The 15,020-nt window shown below is 56.8% G+C and overlaps 1 protein-coding gene across 2 annotated transcripts in view; it reads left to right on the top strand.

Moving 5' to 3' along the window:
• The first annotated feature begins 1,303 nt into the window (after positions 1 to 1,303).
• AXIN1 (axin 1) overlaps positions 1,304 to 15,020 on the top strand; it is an 85,347-nt gene continuing 71,630 nt past the window's right edge. The window contains exons 1-2 of one of the 2 annotated variants that reach the window (XM_064672655.1): positions 1,304 to 2,105; positions 9,022 to 9,148. The gene's annotated coding sequence lies outside the window, so the exon portion shown is untranslated. Of the gene's footprint in view, positions 2,106 to 3,650; positions 4,004 to 9,021; positions 9,149 to 15,020 lie in introns of those variants that run through there. The other variant, XM_064672653.1, reaches the window with a different exon arrangement.

The following is a 15,020-nucleotide window of genomic DNA, read 5'->3' as shown; positions in this document are numbered from 1 at the left end:
GACACCGTCCCTGGTGTGGCTGCAGGTTATGGACCCACTCGCTGCTTCGCTGCCCTGCAGTTACCCTGCAGTTACCCTGCAGTTACCCGGGCGCTGCAGTGCTTGGCTGGATCGGGGCTGGAATGTTTGTTTGAGCTGAGCCTCCCCAGCCACTCGGAGCCGGCTGCTGGCCCGAGCGTGGGTGGCAAGAGCCCAGGCCTTTGTGCCTCCTTTGGCTTGCCCTGGCCCCAGGTGGGCTGTTTGCCCCAGGACCAGCTGTGTTGGCAGTGGCTGCTCCAGCCACCAGCCAGCCCCTTTCCCCAGCCTGCCCCGCTTCCCTGGAAGCCTTTGGTGACTGCACTGTCACCAGCACTTTGCACAATTGTGGGCATCATTCGCTGCTGCTGCCACCTCCCAAGCTGGCTGCTCTTAGGAGACAGGTTTCCCTTTAAAATCATCCCAGTTTCCCAGGTTGGGGGTATTTACTCAGGTTCCCAAAAAGCCTGTTTCCAGGAGCATCTCTGCCAACTCGCTGGCACAGCTGTTGGAGATAGTGACCTGCCCTTTCCAGGGTCTTCTTGGAATATGTGAAATTATTGCATCTGCCAGGCTCTAAACAGCCCTTTCTGGGAGTGGGTAGGTTGGGCTGTCTGAGGATTCACACACAGTTCCTCGCACCAGAATCCCTGGAGATGCCTCCTAGCCCCTGCTGCTCCCTTCTCAGCTGGGTTCATCTTGTCATCTGTGGGTCACCTCTGTCTCCTCTCTGCTCCCCAGGAGGGGAATCCCTCAGTTCTCCCACCAAAGTAAGGAGCTTGGGCAACATATCCCAGTGCTCCTCCTGCCGCTGCCTTGATGGATTCCTCCCTCTTGATGGCTGTGAGGAGGGAATGGGAAGATGACCTTGGACCTCAAGCCCACTCTGCTCCTCACTCACTTTGTTGCCCACAAGCTCCACCATTTTCCCCAGACCTCTTCAGCCTTTAGATTCCCCCTCAGATCCTCTGGTCCCCATTTCCCTGAAATTGCTGTTCCATGCCAGTGACAACCAATGGGAGCAGAAACATCCTGTGTGTCCTGTGTGGGTGTTCCAGCTGGTGAGGCTGGGCTGGGCTGTTTGCTCTTCCCTGGCTGCAGCATCCATCCCTGGACCATGAGGGTGGAGCCAGGACCCTATGCCCATCTGCAGGACCCACCCAGCCATGAGCACAGACCTATGTCCACACTCACAGGTCTGGTGACAAGCCCTGTGTGTGTCCCTCTGTCCAGCATCGTTAACACCCTCCAGAGTAACAAGAGGCTCCATGTCTTGCAGACCCAGCTCGGAATGGCTCAACATGAAGACACAGTTCTGGGATGAGCACAGCCAGGACCACACTTCCTCATCCTGGCCAGCACTGCCAGAAGATCCCACAGAGCCAGGGAAAGGGCTGGCTGAGCCAGGCAGTGTTGGTTCCCTGGCAGGAATCCCTCTTGCTGTGAACAGGAAGGAGGGAAGAGGTGATGGAGGAACTGTCCTGGCTCTTGGAATGAACCAGTGTGGAATCCCTATGGGAGACAGAAGAAGTGGCTGGTAGGGCATTGTGCCACTCCTTGAAGGAGGAAGATGGTGATGGCTGATGGTGATGAGGTGTGATGGCGCAGGAAAGCCCCAGCAAAGAGGCATTGTGCAATGGGAGCAATGGGAAAGGCTGGCCAAGGGAGGCACCACGTTCTGCAACAGCCTTCAAAGAGTTTCCCTAAGTGTTGCTGCTCTTCAAGGCTTCTTCCTCCAAGAAAAAAAAAAAAAAGTAGGGAAAAAAGGAGATGAGGAAGAGCAATCTCTGGGTGTGGGATGAAAGAGGCCTGTCTTGACTATTTACCCAGCAATTATAAGTAAATCGGTGGTGCCTAACGGGGCCGGTTGCCATAGTGACGATGGGATGGAAGGACCAGCATTTGGTCCTGGCTGCAGCCAATCAGGCTGGGAAGCCCAAGCTGCAATATAAAGTAAAGATTCCCATCTTCCAGCCACGCACTTGCCAAGAAAGGGAAATAGGTTCAAGAGTCTGGGGAAAAAAAGTGCTGCGGCCGGCGGCAACCAGGGCGGCTGCTCCCGTCATGGCGGACTGCGAACGCCCGGGCAGGTGAGAATCCCAACTCTCCCCATCTCCCGCTCATTGTTCTCCCGCGCCGCGGTCGCTCCGCCGCCCCACCCCACCCACGCCGCCGCCCCGACCCCCTCGCCCCGGCACCCACAATGGAACCCCCCTTCGGGCGGGAGACAAAGAGAGGCGGGTTGAGAAAGGCTCCACCATTCTCCCCAAATTGCCATCGTAGGCCTTTCAAATCAAATTTCGCAAAGCAGCTTCATCAAAGGCCCCCGGCTGAGAGGCACGAGCCCCATATTCCTGCCCCCCCCCGGCAGGTCTGGGGTGGCGCGGTGATCCCATACAAAAGTCGGCACCGCTCCAGAAGTGTCTTTGCAAAAAAAGAGGAAAAAAAAAAAAAGAAAAAAGAGGGGGGGGGAAAAAAAGGGGGGGGATATGGAGATAAAAAACGCAAGCGAGAAAGAGCGGCGCCTAAATTGCTCGTCGTCTCCCCATCTCATTACTGGCGACTTCTGAGGACGGGTATTTCCAAAGGCTGCGATGAAAGACTTGTGAATGGAGCCCCCCCTGGATGAGATCAAAGCCCGAGGCTGGGACGCCAGGGTGTGCCGGAGGAGGGGGCGAGCGACGGCAGCGCCGCAGGATGCTGGGGGGAGCCTTCCTCCCCTGCTGCCACTGCCCTCCATGTTTCCCGGTGTCGCTGCCGCCGCTGCCTGACCCATCTTGCAATGGAGACCACGGACAGCGGCCAGATCCCAACGGCTGAAACCGAGACGAGCAAACTCTGTTGGCTCACAGTTCGGCAACTCTCCCAAAATTCATGGTTAATAAAGGAGCTTATCCCATCCGGGACCTCTCCGGGCACCTCGAATTGCAGATGAGCGGGTGGCTTCCCCACCGCTTGAGCCCACTCCTTGGGTCTCTTCTCTCCCCACGCCGCGGCATCGCCAGCCTGGTGAGCCACCAGCAGAAGGGCCGAGGACAAAGGCAGGAGGACAGAAGTTGTGCCACTTTCCCTTCCCGCTGCCTCCCTTCAAACACGGGCTGTTTTCTTCTGCTCGGCGACAAATTCGGCTCCGGGCGGCGTTCCCACCACCGGCACCACCGGCAGCCGGGCGCCCCATCAGCGGCACGGAGAGCAAACTCACAGATGGTAAAATAAGAGAGTCGTGTAGGGTTCAAAGAGACCTTCTATGTCAATTGTTATATTATTAGGTAAACTCCAAGAAGAAAATCTTTTAATCCACTGTGGCTAATCCAGTCCACTTTTGTTGGCCAGGACATATTCAGCATCAACAAAAGGCTCTGGCCGACGGACACCGGCATACATAATGTATTGATAACTGCGGGAGCCGGCTCGGCGGCAGAAAGAGCCACTGCCCGGGCCGGCAGCGGGGGCCGGGAGGAGGATTTGCCCGACTTTTATCAGTTTTATTTTCATTTCAAAGAACCCGGCTGATATTTGCACTGCGCCGCTTTCCAGGGGAGCACAAAGAGGACAGGGATGTTCCCAGCTCCGGCCGGCCCTGAAACCCCAGCAGGACCCCACTGGGACTCTCACTCCTCGCCTCCTCCCCGGGGCAGCGATGGCTGCAAGGCCAGGTTTGTCCCAGGCCTGGTTTTGGGGTGATGGTTCCCACAGGGAGTTGGCAGCTGGGGCGGCTCCCCCCAAGTCAGCCATCCTGGGCTGGCACAGTCCGCTGCAACTTACCCTGGGAAGATGCTGTTGCCCTGGGATGGAGGGAATCACCTTCCATAAGGACATGGGATACAACTGATGAGGGAACAGAACTGCCTGCACTGCAAAGGGCCGGTGCCACCGGGCAGAAGTGAAGAGTGGAGCCTGGGTAGACCTTGTCCTCCAAACACGGAGCAGCAGAGACCGGAGCTGAGGAACCTGGAAAGGAAATAAAACCAACAGCAGCAGAGGGCAGGTGGGACGTGAGTGGGGATCACTTGGCCACAGCCCGGCTGATGTGGGTGTTTGGGCAGCAGGAGGTGGGAGCTGGTGGGACTGAGCTGAGATGGGTCGAGGTGGCAGCTGTGGATGCTGGAGGTGAGCAGGGGACCCTGGCCACCCACCCTCTGCAGGCTCTGGGAACGGCCTGTCCTGAGCAATGTCTGCCTGTCCCTGCTCCTCCCCCAGGGCAGAGCTGGGTGAGGGTCCACGCCTTGTCCACAGCAGAGCAGAAGGGGACAGAGGGCCAGGTTGGGTCTGTGGTGTTTGAAAATGGCTGTGAAATATGTGGCTGGACAGGTGCTGGTGGCCATGGGATGAGGATGGGGCTGAGCCAGCAGGGAACTCTGCAGAGCAAGGAGCTGTGGTCTCCCACGGGGGTGAGCTCACTCAGGAGCCCATGGTCCTCCCAGGATGCCACTGAGTCCAAAATGCCCTTACTCCTGCTGCAGGAAGGTCATTCAAGGCCAGTGGCTCAGATGTAGCCATGAGGATCTTCAGTAAGACCATGGAAAGGAGACACAGCAATGGAAGGACCAAAAGGACTTGTTTCAAAGAGCCCAGAGAGCTTACCCAGGGTTTGGTCCTTGTGACAAGGGACAACAGAGGGGAGGAGCCCCTCTCCTCAGGGAGGAGGATCATTGCCACCCCAGATGCTCTCTGAGGTGGGCACAGGGACCACCTGTGCCATTGGGATAGTGCTAACAGGGGACTGACAGGCATAAATGACCCAGGGAGGAAATGGCCTCCAAGGGAATTTGGTTGTCACTGCAAGCCCTGGGTCAAGCACTTCTCCTCTTGCTGCACTCACAGGTACTGGGAATCCTCCAGAACTCCTGTTCCCCTCCAGTGTGGTTAAAATGGCCAATGCCAGAAGGTTCTGCAGGGAATGGATGCACATACAGAGTGATTAAACACAAAGCTGGGAGTCACCAGCCCTGGACAGTCCATGAGACCCAACAAGGGATCCAAGGGGCAGGGGTCAGAGATGTGGATGCCACCTGTGAAGGAGCATCTTTTCTGAAGGCTGAAGTGCAGCGGGGGCTCACTGAGCCTCACTGCCCAACCCAGCCCATTGCTCCAGTCATTGCCAGGGCATCCTCAGAACTCCCAGCTGCTCCACATCCAGAGGTCTCCCCAGCACAGGAGCTGTCATGCCAGACTGACACATGAGGAGAACAAACCACTCAGGAGACAGAGGGATGAGAATTCAGGCTGGAATATGCATTTCTATCAGGTAGAAGTTTCATGTGGAGCTGCAGAGGCTCTGGGCAGCTGTTGAATGCAAGACTAAGATAAACAGGCTGAGCTAAAGATGTTCAGTGCTGGAGATCTTCATTGGGAAAAGGGAGACAGGGACCTCCTGGGCAGGCATTTCTGCTCCACATTCTATTGCAGGAGAAGGCTCAGGCTGGCTGGGATGGCTTGTGGCATTGACTGGGGTCTCGTGGGACACTGCCCACAAGGTGGTCACCTCCAGACCATGGGCACTCACCCCACCTCATAGCCCTGGGAGGGCTGGAGAAGTGTGGGAGGACAAATCAAAGCCCATGTCAAGCTTCTCTGTGAGGTGTTCTCCATGACACAGCCTTGGCACACCGGGGAAACTGCTGCCACAAGAAGATGCCAAGTCCAAGGCCTGGCAAGATTTGGTGTTGCACATCCGCTGCCATGTGTTTTCTCCTGCTTTGGCCCTCTGTTACTATAAAGGATCAGAATGAAAGATAACACGAGGCCAGACTTACTTGCATTTGCCAGCCAAGGATTCTCTGGAGGCTGGTCACTCTGCCAGCCAACATCTGTCCATGGAAGGACTTCTGGCAAGAGATGTGTTAACAAGAGAGTGCCCAGCAGGACAGTCAAAGTGGGATCTATCCTTTGGGAGAACACCAGGAGAGCCCTGAGGTCAGACAAGTTGAGGCTGCAGGGATTGGGCTGCTGTCAGTTCCCACCACAGCAAAGAGGAGCTGCACAGGCTGAAGGACACGGGTGGCACAAGCACGAGTGGCATGAGAAGGTTGGATATGAGATGGTGGCTCCAGCCCTGCAGAGCAGGGGAGTGGCAGGAGCCTCCATGTCCTGAAGGAGACAAGGGCCAAAGGACTGGGAAGCAGCTTCTGTGGAAGACAGCCCAAGGAGGAGACAGGACACTCAAAGCTTGAGACCCCTGCCCGGCCTGATGCTTACATCTCCAACGAGCAGTTCTTGCTGCCTCCTCCCCAGAGGAGGCCTGTGGGATGCTCATGATGACTACCCCAGTGACTTCCCTGCTCCCAGCAATCCTGTCCTGGAGAACACTTGGCTCTACTGTAGTTCCCCTGCTGGGAAAGGGAGGGGATTTTAGGAGAGAGGCAGCCTGGGGGTTCACACCCAGGGCAGAGAGTTGTCAAGTGATGAGCACAGGGACAGTCCCCGAAGTGCCAGCAGAAGGGGACAGGGAATCCCAGGCTGACATCCAATGCCAGGACAGGTTGCCTTGGCTGTGGAGCAGGTCTTGGACCTTTCCAAAGAAAGAGACCCCCCACTTCTCCAAGTTTCGTCCCACGGTGAATGATCTTGTGAGCAATTTCTCCAGTTCTGAGTCAGGATGAGACCAACACTCTCCACATCTGTTCGCCTGATGTTAGAAAGCCTTGAGAAGAGTCAGTGCCAAGATGATCTCCTGGGCTGGCTTGAGCTGGGACAGCTAAAGCAGCAGAAGAGTTTGAGGACTCTTCCCAAGTGCATGACTAAATGGCTCTCACTGAGCACCCCCAGCTCATTAGTCGTGACCCTTCTCTGCAGAAGGAAGCAGGTAACCCCTGGGTCACTGCTGGGCTGGGTCCAGCACCCTGGCTTAGCTGGTCTGGACCTCAGCTGGTGTCCATCAGCACTGACTCTCCTGGCACTGTTCCACTCACACCACAGAGGAGGAACTCTGCAGAGAAACCTCCTTTCCTGGGGTGGTGCACCCTCAGACAGGTCCCTGGGGGTGGAGGGGCTCCAGGACCTGCCCATGCTGCACCTTGGATGCCCTCACTGAGTGCTGGTGGCACAGCAGCACAGGGGTCCTGTCCCCCACCTCAGCTGGGAGGGCTGGCCATCACTGGGGAGGTGGGCACAGGATGGTTGCTCTGTCCACATCACAGGGGAGATGGCAAAGAACAGCAACCCAACCTGCAGCTGGGGCCTTTGGAGGAGCTGCTGGGACGTGGGAGGTTGGGGAAAGGGTGCTGGAAGCTGGAGTCCCAGCAGGGGTAGGGAGCGATCTCAGAAGGGCTGTGGCTGTGTTACCAGAGAGCCAAAAGGGCAGAGGGGCTCTCAGAAGGGCTCTGTCAGGAGTAGGAGTCCCCCAGCCAGGGCTGGCTGGTCCCCCTGGCCGGGGCAGAGCTGATCCTGTGGTGCACTGTGTCGTGCCATAGAAGGGCCCAGTGAGGGCTCTGGTTGGCAGAGTGTGACCTCCTGCCTGACACGGGCAGCCAGCAGGAGCCCAGTACTGGCAATTAGCTGCCACCACTGGTAATTAGCTTCTGGCTGCTGGGCTGCCTGGGCATGAGGAGTCAACACTTCCTCAAGGCACAGCATCGCTCAGAGGAGCATCTGGGGCACGTAATGCTCTGTCTTGAGGCTGAAAAAATCATTCTGCAGGAGAAATAAGGGGTGAAAATGCCGTGGGGCTTTTCTCAGCAGCTCCCAGTGTGATCACAGGGACCCTTTGCCCAGGTCTGGCTGGGGTTTGGACCTGAGCAAACCAGCCACAACCTCAGCTGCTGTTGTCACTTCATGGGCTGGGAGCTCTCCTGGTGAAGGACAATGGTGAGCTGAGACCTAAACTGTACCTGCCAGGCACATGTGCAGGTAAAATGATTTCTAGAGTTTGCTCTAGGTGCAAGGGCGTGTTTCTGAGATGTCCTCACAAGCCTCCCTGCACGAAGCAAGGCTGACCATAAACCCATGGGCCACTAGGTGGACTCACAGTAAACCAAAATTGAGGATAGAGAGCTCGCTGACCATTTTCCTCGCCTCTGGGAAGAGCCTTGTCAAAGCAGAGGCACTGAGAAACCAGCAGCATGTGTACAGCTGGCCACTGCCTGGTCACCAGAGGTTGAAAATTGGCCAGAATATGATCAACACGCCTTACTTGTCACAAAATGTTTCACCAGCCCCCTGGGAGAGGTGACCCTCCAGACAGGGTTGAGCCAGGAGCGTGGGGACCAGCACTGGCTCTCCAAGCTGATAGGATGGTATCCAAAGACTCAGGCTGAAAGTCTGTGGGGCTGCAGGACAGAGCAGGCACTGCTGAGCACTGAGTTGGCTCGCACCAGCCAGGCTGGTGAACACATCTGAGCCAGGACACATAGCCCAGAGTTGCAAAACAGACCTGTGAGAGCAAACCAGCTGATATTTCTGCATTGCACCAGCCTTCCCCTCCCTCCCAGTAGCCTGGGTCGGGGTCACACGCAGCTGGATAAAGGAGATCCATCTCTCCTAGCAGAACCAAGCAGGTTGAATTGTCATGGGCTGCTCTGGGATAACCCTGCCACAGGAACCGTTTCCACGCAGCTGTCAATGATGTGAGGCACCAGTCAGACCCTGTGTTCCAACCCAGGGATGATGCCCACCATGCACCCACCTCATCCTGCCCTGCTGTGGGGACACCAGAGAACAGGGCGAGCAAGGAATGGCCCGGGCAGGGAGGTGGGTCCTGGCTCTGCAGTGGGGCTCGGGAACCAGGGACAGGGATGTCCCCCTGACACCGCTGCTCCCCCCAGGACCATTTCAGTAGGGATAACCACTCCAGAGCCCCCACGCTCAGAGCAGATCAGAGCCCACTCCAGACATCCCCATCTCATGGAGGGCCAAGATATGAAGTGTGTCCTTCAGTACCATGGGAGTAGGACCCCCTCCTGTGAGTGGGGAACAAGAGGGTGTCCCTGCCTGGCCAGGCTCTCCTGCAAACATCTCCTGGGCAGGGTGGCCCCAGCAGGGATGAGCTGACATCTCTTCTCTCTGCAGAGTGGCACTGCTGGGACGTGCATGGACAGCATCCCACCCCTGGTCCCCGGAGAGGAGCAGCGAGCCTGGTGGTCCAGAGCATGGAAAGACAGGAGTGTGGGGCACAGACCCAGGGCAGACCCCAAAGGTGGGTGCAGGAAGGAGTGTGGGGTGTCACCGAGGGGGGTTCGCCTTCACTGGCTGGGGATGAAGAGCATTGAGCATGAGCAGTGCTGGTTGAGTGTGTGTGCAGTGGCTTTTGGCAGTCAAAAAGAGGGCTGGTCAAAACCAGGGGAGTCGTGGGGTCTTGGGTGCAGCAGGGTCTCAGATTTTGCAGGGGTCTGGCAGGGTCTCTTTGTTCTGCCAGACGTGGGAACTTTTCCCCAAAAGCAGCTCAGGGGCCAGGTGGGGAGAGTTGAGGGACACAACAAGGTCCTGGCACCCATGTCAGGTCATACTCTTCTCTTCTGTGCCACAGCCCGGGGGTGGGATGGGGCCCCAGGGGTTATCTGGGGTGTCTGGGACAGAAGGAGTGAGAAGAGAAGCCTGTGTAACAAACTGGGCTCTGCTCAGCCAGGGCAGAGGAACACTGGCTGACATGGTTATTGGCTGGTACTGGTGTTACAGACGGTGCAAGGCAAGCAGAAGAGAGTGGCCATGGACTGCTGTGACTCTCCCTGCCTGGTCGGTCAGGAGGAGAAGGAGGATGGGGAAAGCTTTGACCAAAACTCCAGTCCTGAGCCCAAAACATGATGCTAGAGGTGGCTGATAGCCAGGAGAGGAGCTGGGGATGGTCTAAGGGCTGGTGGCAGGAGGGCCACAGGGTGCTGGGAGCGCATCCGGAGCAGCCTCCCAAGGCATGGCATGAGCTTATCCATACTCTTTTTTGGGGGAAACATCAAGTTTGGGGGCTCTGTAACCCACCAAGGAAAGGCAAAGCAGAGCTGGGGGAAGGAGGCTGATGCCAGGGCAGGCACAAGGAGAAACACCAAGCAGGAATGCTCCCAGAGCTGAAGGTAGAACAAGTCCCCAGGCCAGGATGCCAGGACACTGCAGGGACTCATGGTTATGTGCAGGGGCTTCCCTCTGCCACTTGGACATTTGCAACACCATGGAAAAATGCTGGCAGCTGCAAAAACCAGTTCAGACTGCTGCCTTAACTGATCCAGGCCCTCCTGCCCTTACATTCCTGGAAGGAGGCCACCCCAGCCAAGGGCTGGATTTTTTTATTTTTGATGCGAGCAGCAAAGCCTTTGCCCCATCCACTTGCTCCAGCCCTGTACCTGGAGGGGGGAGAGCAGGGACCCCCAGCATATGCCAGTGAATTGCAAACAAGCACCCACATGGGAACAGGAGTGAACTGGGAAAATGGGATGATTTTTGTGGAGGTGAGGGACCTGAGCAACCAGAGCAGCCAGGCCCTGCAGCCTTCCCACTGCCTGGAACAGCAGGCTCCATTGAGGACTTTATTAAAGAGCAGGATCTGAGCTAAAAGACATAAGCTTGGTGTCCAAATGGTGCTTCATCCTTTTTGGCCAGCATTAGAAGCAGATCCAAGGCAAACTGACACGTCTGGGTGTGTTTGTCCCTTGGAGGTGGGGAATCCAAAGAAGGAGGCACACTCAGGCCTCCTGCAGGACCTGCACCACAGAGACTCAGAGAGCTGCTCCGGCTGCTCCGTGGATGCTTTGTGGGGCTGACATAGCCAGGGTGGGGACATATCTTTAGACCTGCAAGAAGGGATCTGTGATGGTTGAAATCAGTATCAGCCACTTCTACTCTTGTCCCAGCCCCTGGCACTGCTGTCTATGGGCATCCTCACCGCCCACACAGGGATGTGCTCTATCCATCCCTCCCGGTGAGGCAGGAGCTATCTTCCAGTTCCCAGCCTGGATGTACCCATGACCACTTTTCTGCTTTGTTCTCCTGCCAGCCATGTCCTGTGGCTCTACTTGCTCATTCTCTTGGCAGCAGTGCCATTGAGCTGTGGGTGCCTCATCCCAGCTGAGCCCTTCAAGGACGCTCTTGGTTCCTGGCACCACAACATCAACACTTTTATCATGACTGCTAATACACTTCCTCCTGTTCTGCAACCATCATCTTGCCAGCAGTCCAAAAGAGAGCTGTCAGCCTCCTCTTCCACCCTGGGACATTTTTTTCTTGGCAGCCCCTTTGGCCACCGTTGGACATGTAGTCAAGAACTACATGTCAGAACTGAGAGTGCTCCCTGTCCAAGGTGGTTGGTGACATGTGTCCCTCTGAGGTGAGATGCCCTTTTCCACCACTGGTGATTGGTGTAGGATCTCATACTTTAGGGTATTTCTATTTGTCCTCCAGTTCCAAAAAGGTTTTTGAATATAAAACCCACCAAATTTCAGCACCACTTACGACTTTGCAGGAGCCTTTTAAATGGCTGCCAAAGGTTGAACAGCACCATCTAGTGCACTCTGTCCTGAATCCACCCATGCTGGAGGGACACTGGCTCACACCCACACATCCCTGCCGTTGGAATGGATGCTGACAGCCCACCAGTGGTCACACCTCAGCACTGGGTCAGGCCAATCTTGCCTTGGGGGAGTCTGTGAGTCACTACAAAAAGGAGAATTCATTTGGGATGACCATTGTCAGTGCTGAAGCTGATCCAAGTGCTTGCAGCCTCTGCAGAAGTGATCCTGGAAGTCTTGTGGCTCCCAAGCCAACCTGGCAGGGAGCTAATGGTGCTACAGAAAACACCCCTTTGCAGGGAGGCTCTGGAATTGCACCACACCAGTGCTGCCTGGATGCAGCCCAGACCTTCAACCCAGAGGCTGAGAGCAGTTCCTCTATCTCCAGCGTTTGCTGGCTCTTCCAGGCAGAAAGGAAGTGTACAGGATCCCACGGGACCAGCCTCAGCTGCAGGGTGACACCAGCAGTGCACCAAAACACTGCTGCCATTTTGGCTGTGGCAGTTTTGCGAAGGCTTAAGGCAGGGCCACGTGATTAGCTGAGGAAGAAGGGAGAAAGGACCAGGTGAAGAGAGAAATGACCAAGTTTGGTTCACCGGCCTCTATCCTTTGTGTAAAGATCTCGCAGGCTGATTCCTCTCCCACAGGCCAGGGGCGCTCAGTTTAGTTTCTAACCTGTTTGATGTCCCTAGGTAAATCTGGAAGTAACTGATGGTCCCTGTGCTTTGCCAAGCTCCTTGGCATGGGGAAACTGATGTGTAAAAGGCAGGGAAAGGGCTCCAGAGGGAGCCAGCCCGCGGCTCTCCCATCCCCAAGCAGCCCTGCTAGAGGACCAGAAAACAGTGAGGCACTGGGAAGGCTTGGCATCATCCTGCAGGAATTCATCTCTTCCGGCCTACCAAGGGGCAGCTGCCTGGCTGCTTTTGCTGGAGCAGGGCAGCACTGGCTCTGCTTTCTCTGGGAGCAGGCACAGAGCAATCCTGTGCTGCTGGAAGGCCCTGCCAGCTGGTCTGGAGCCCCTCTGCCTCCCTGGTGTTCCTGCGGGTGGGATGAGTGCTGGTAACTCACCCTGGGCTGTGTCTCCTGAGCTGGGGGGGGGTCCAAGAGAGCCCCAGGCACTTTTCCCACTCCCCAAGTCCAGCCCAACCCAAGGAGCAGTAAGGAGAGGTTACAGGGAAGGATGTCAGCATGAGGGAGGGCATGTCAAGCCCAGCCCTTCACCCACCTGCATCCTGGTGGACCCAAACTCATCACCCACCCCCTCGGTTTCCCCTTTGCCACGGAGAAATCTGGCTCTGGTTTCTCATGTGATCTCAGTTTGGGCTGTGAATCTCGCTGGGCCTTTCTCTGGGAGATGAAAAGCTCTCTAATACCTGATGGTCTCTCACCCATGAAGCGACTGAAGTGCTATAATGTCTCCAGGGCTCCTTTGAACTCGCTGGGGAGGTTGCGGGCCTCAGCCACTCCCCTGCAAAGCAGGGCTCACTTTTAACTCTCCTCCACCTTCTCCTAATTTCCCAGCATTCTCTCCAAAACGCAGATTCTGGAATCCTTCTGCTGTAGCACCCAGCCCTGACCCAGCCAGACATCCCCCGTGGGGAGCCTGCTGCTCCCGCCTCCTACACTCCCCCCAGTCCATCCTCGCCAGATCCCGGGTTTCCAGCAGAAGGGCCCTGTGCTCAGTGGACAGACTCTTTCACAGCTGCTCGCATTCAACCATGTTTTATTTGCCGGCGACTCAGCTTGTGAAGTTTTCTACAGCTGCCTTGACCTCGTCCGTGTCTCCTGCCCCTCTCATTTCCCTCACCCCGGCGTTTTTCTCGGCAGGGCTTTTTAATCTATTTCTAGACCATTGATGGAAATACTGAATAGCACTGGGCTTCCCATCCAAGCCCGGACACCCACTGAGCGCGCTCCCATTCTGCAGGGATTCCCCATTGATGGCTGTCGGTTTGCCAGCTCCCAGCCCCTTTAAGGTGTCCCTCTTGATGTTGTATTGTGCTAATTTTTAATCAGAATAGTATATGGATTAAGTCACATGCCTGAACAGAGCCCAGGTCTATTATTTCTATGCCATAACCTTTATCAGCCAAACTTGTAATCTCTTCAAAGGATGACATCAGAGTTTGACAAGAGCTATTTTCTGGAAACTAGGCTGATTGCATTAATTATATTCCCATCCTTTAATTCTTTACCAGCTGAATCCCACATCAGCTTTTCTATTATTACGCTTGAGATCAGTATTGCACTGCTACATGTAAATCAGCTCCCAGCATCGTTCACATGAAAGGGTGTAAGGAGCCACATCGGCCTGCCGGGCTCTCTGCCGGGGTGGGATGGGGAGTGCCACTGCCCAGGGTGGATTTCTGTGCATTTCAGAAAGCTGGGAAAAAAAAAATGCTACCATTTCCAAAAGCGTTCTCTAAATGCATGGAGGCAGGCACGTGCAACAGTGTAATTGCATAAGAAAGCAGAAACCATCCCTGTTGGAAATCATTCTGAGTAATTTCTGATTTTTAAAGGACTGTCTTGTGGCTTGTTTGCATGTTCAGCTTTTGAGATGGTACCTAGGGTCTGCCTGGCTCGGAGTCTATCGCTGCTTTCCAGGGAGGAAGCAGGCTTTGCGCTTCCCTGTTACTCTGCTCTCTTTTGATCTCTGCATCTGGTGATCCCCTTCTTCTCCCCGCAGTGTCCCCCGTCACTCTGGGACAGCAGCCTCAGAGCTGGGGCACCCTGCTCCCCATAACCAACCATCTCAGGGTGTGACATGCTCCCCAGTGCCGATGTGGGGAGCCTCCACATTGCGTGACCCGTTCCAGTCCATGCAGTGCCACCTCTTGGACAGTCCCTGATTTCTCCCTGCCGCGGAATTGTCCAGCTCAGAGAAGCAGGACACACTTTGCAGGTTTCAAACCAGCTGTAGTGGTTGGTGGAGGCAAGAGCAGCCGGTGGACCGGCCACCACGCTCCTCCATTCCCAGGCCCATGATATGCGCTCCAAACCGGGCAGAGCTCGGGTGTGCCACGCCGTTCAACACGGACAGAGCAGTGGAGACTGGTGGTGCTTTGAGGGCTGATGCCTTTCCTGGGCCGAGCCCCTCAGCCAGGCCCTGGGGGTCTCCCGAGTGTGACCCTCTCCGGGGCCATCCCTGCCCGGGATGCTCGCGGGGGCTCTGCGGGCTCCCCTCGGCCATGGCCAGCAAGAGCTCTGGAGCCGCTCAACCCTTGGGGTGCCCGCTCAGCCAGAGCTCTGCGGGTCCCCAGCGCCCTGCCCGGCCCCTCGGCCATGTGCCGGGGCTCTGTCCGGAGCCCAGCCCGGCCCCTCGGCCATGTGCCGGGGCTCTGTCCGGAGCCCAGCCCGGCCCCTCGGCCATGTGCTGCGGCTCCCGGGGCCCGAGGCCTCCCCGGGCCGGCACCCCCGTGCGGCTGCAGCAAGCGCGGGGCCCGCAGCCCCCCCGGGCCCCGCGCGTCCCCGCACCGCCTCCCCGGGCCGGGCCGGGCCCGCTCCGCCCCGCTCCGGCCGCCGGTCCCGCAGTACCGGGCGGGGGCGCGGGGGGCGCGGCTGAGCCGCCGTGCC

The sequence above is a fragment of the Pseudopipra pipra genome, chromosome 16, assembly GCF_036250125.1.
Source record: "Pseudopipra pipra isolate bDixPip1 chromosome 16, bDixPip1.hap1, whole genome shotgun sequence".
Lineage (NCBI taxonomy): Eukaryota > Metazoa > Chordata > Aves > Passeriformes > Pipridae > Pseudopipra > Pseudopipra pipra.
This window is presented reverse-complemented; position numbering and strand designations above follow the sequence as displayed.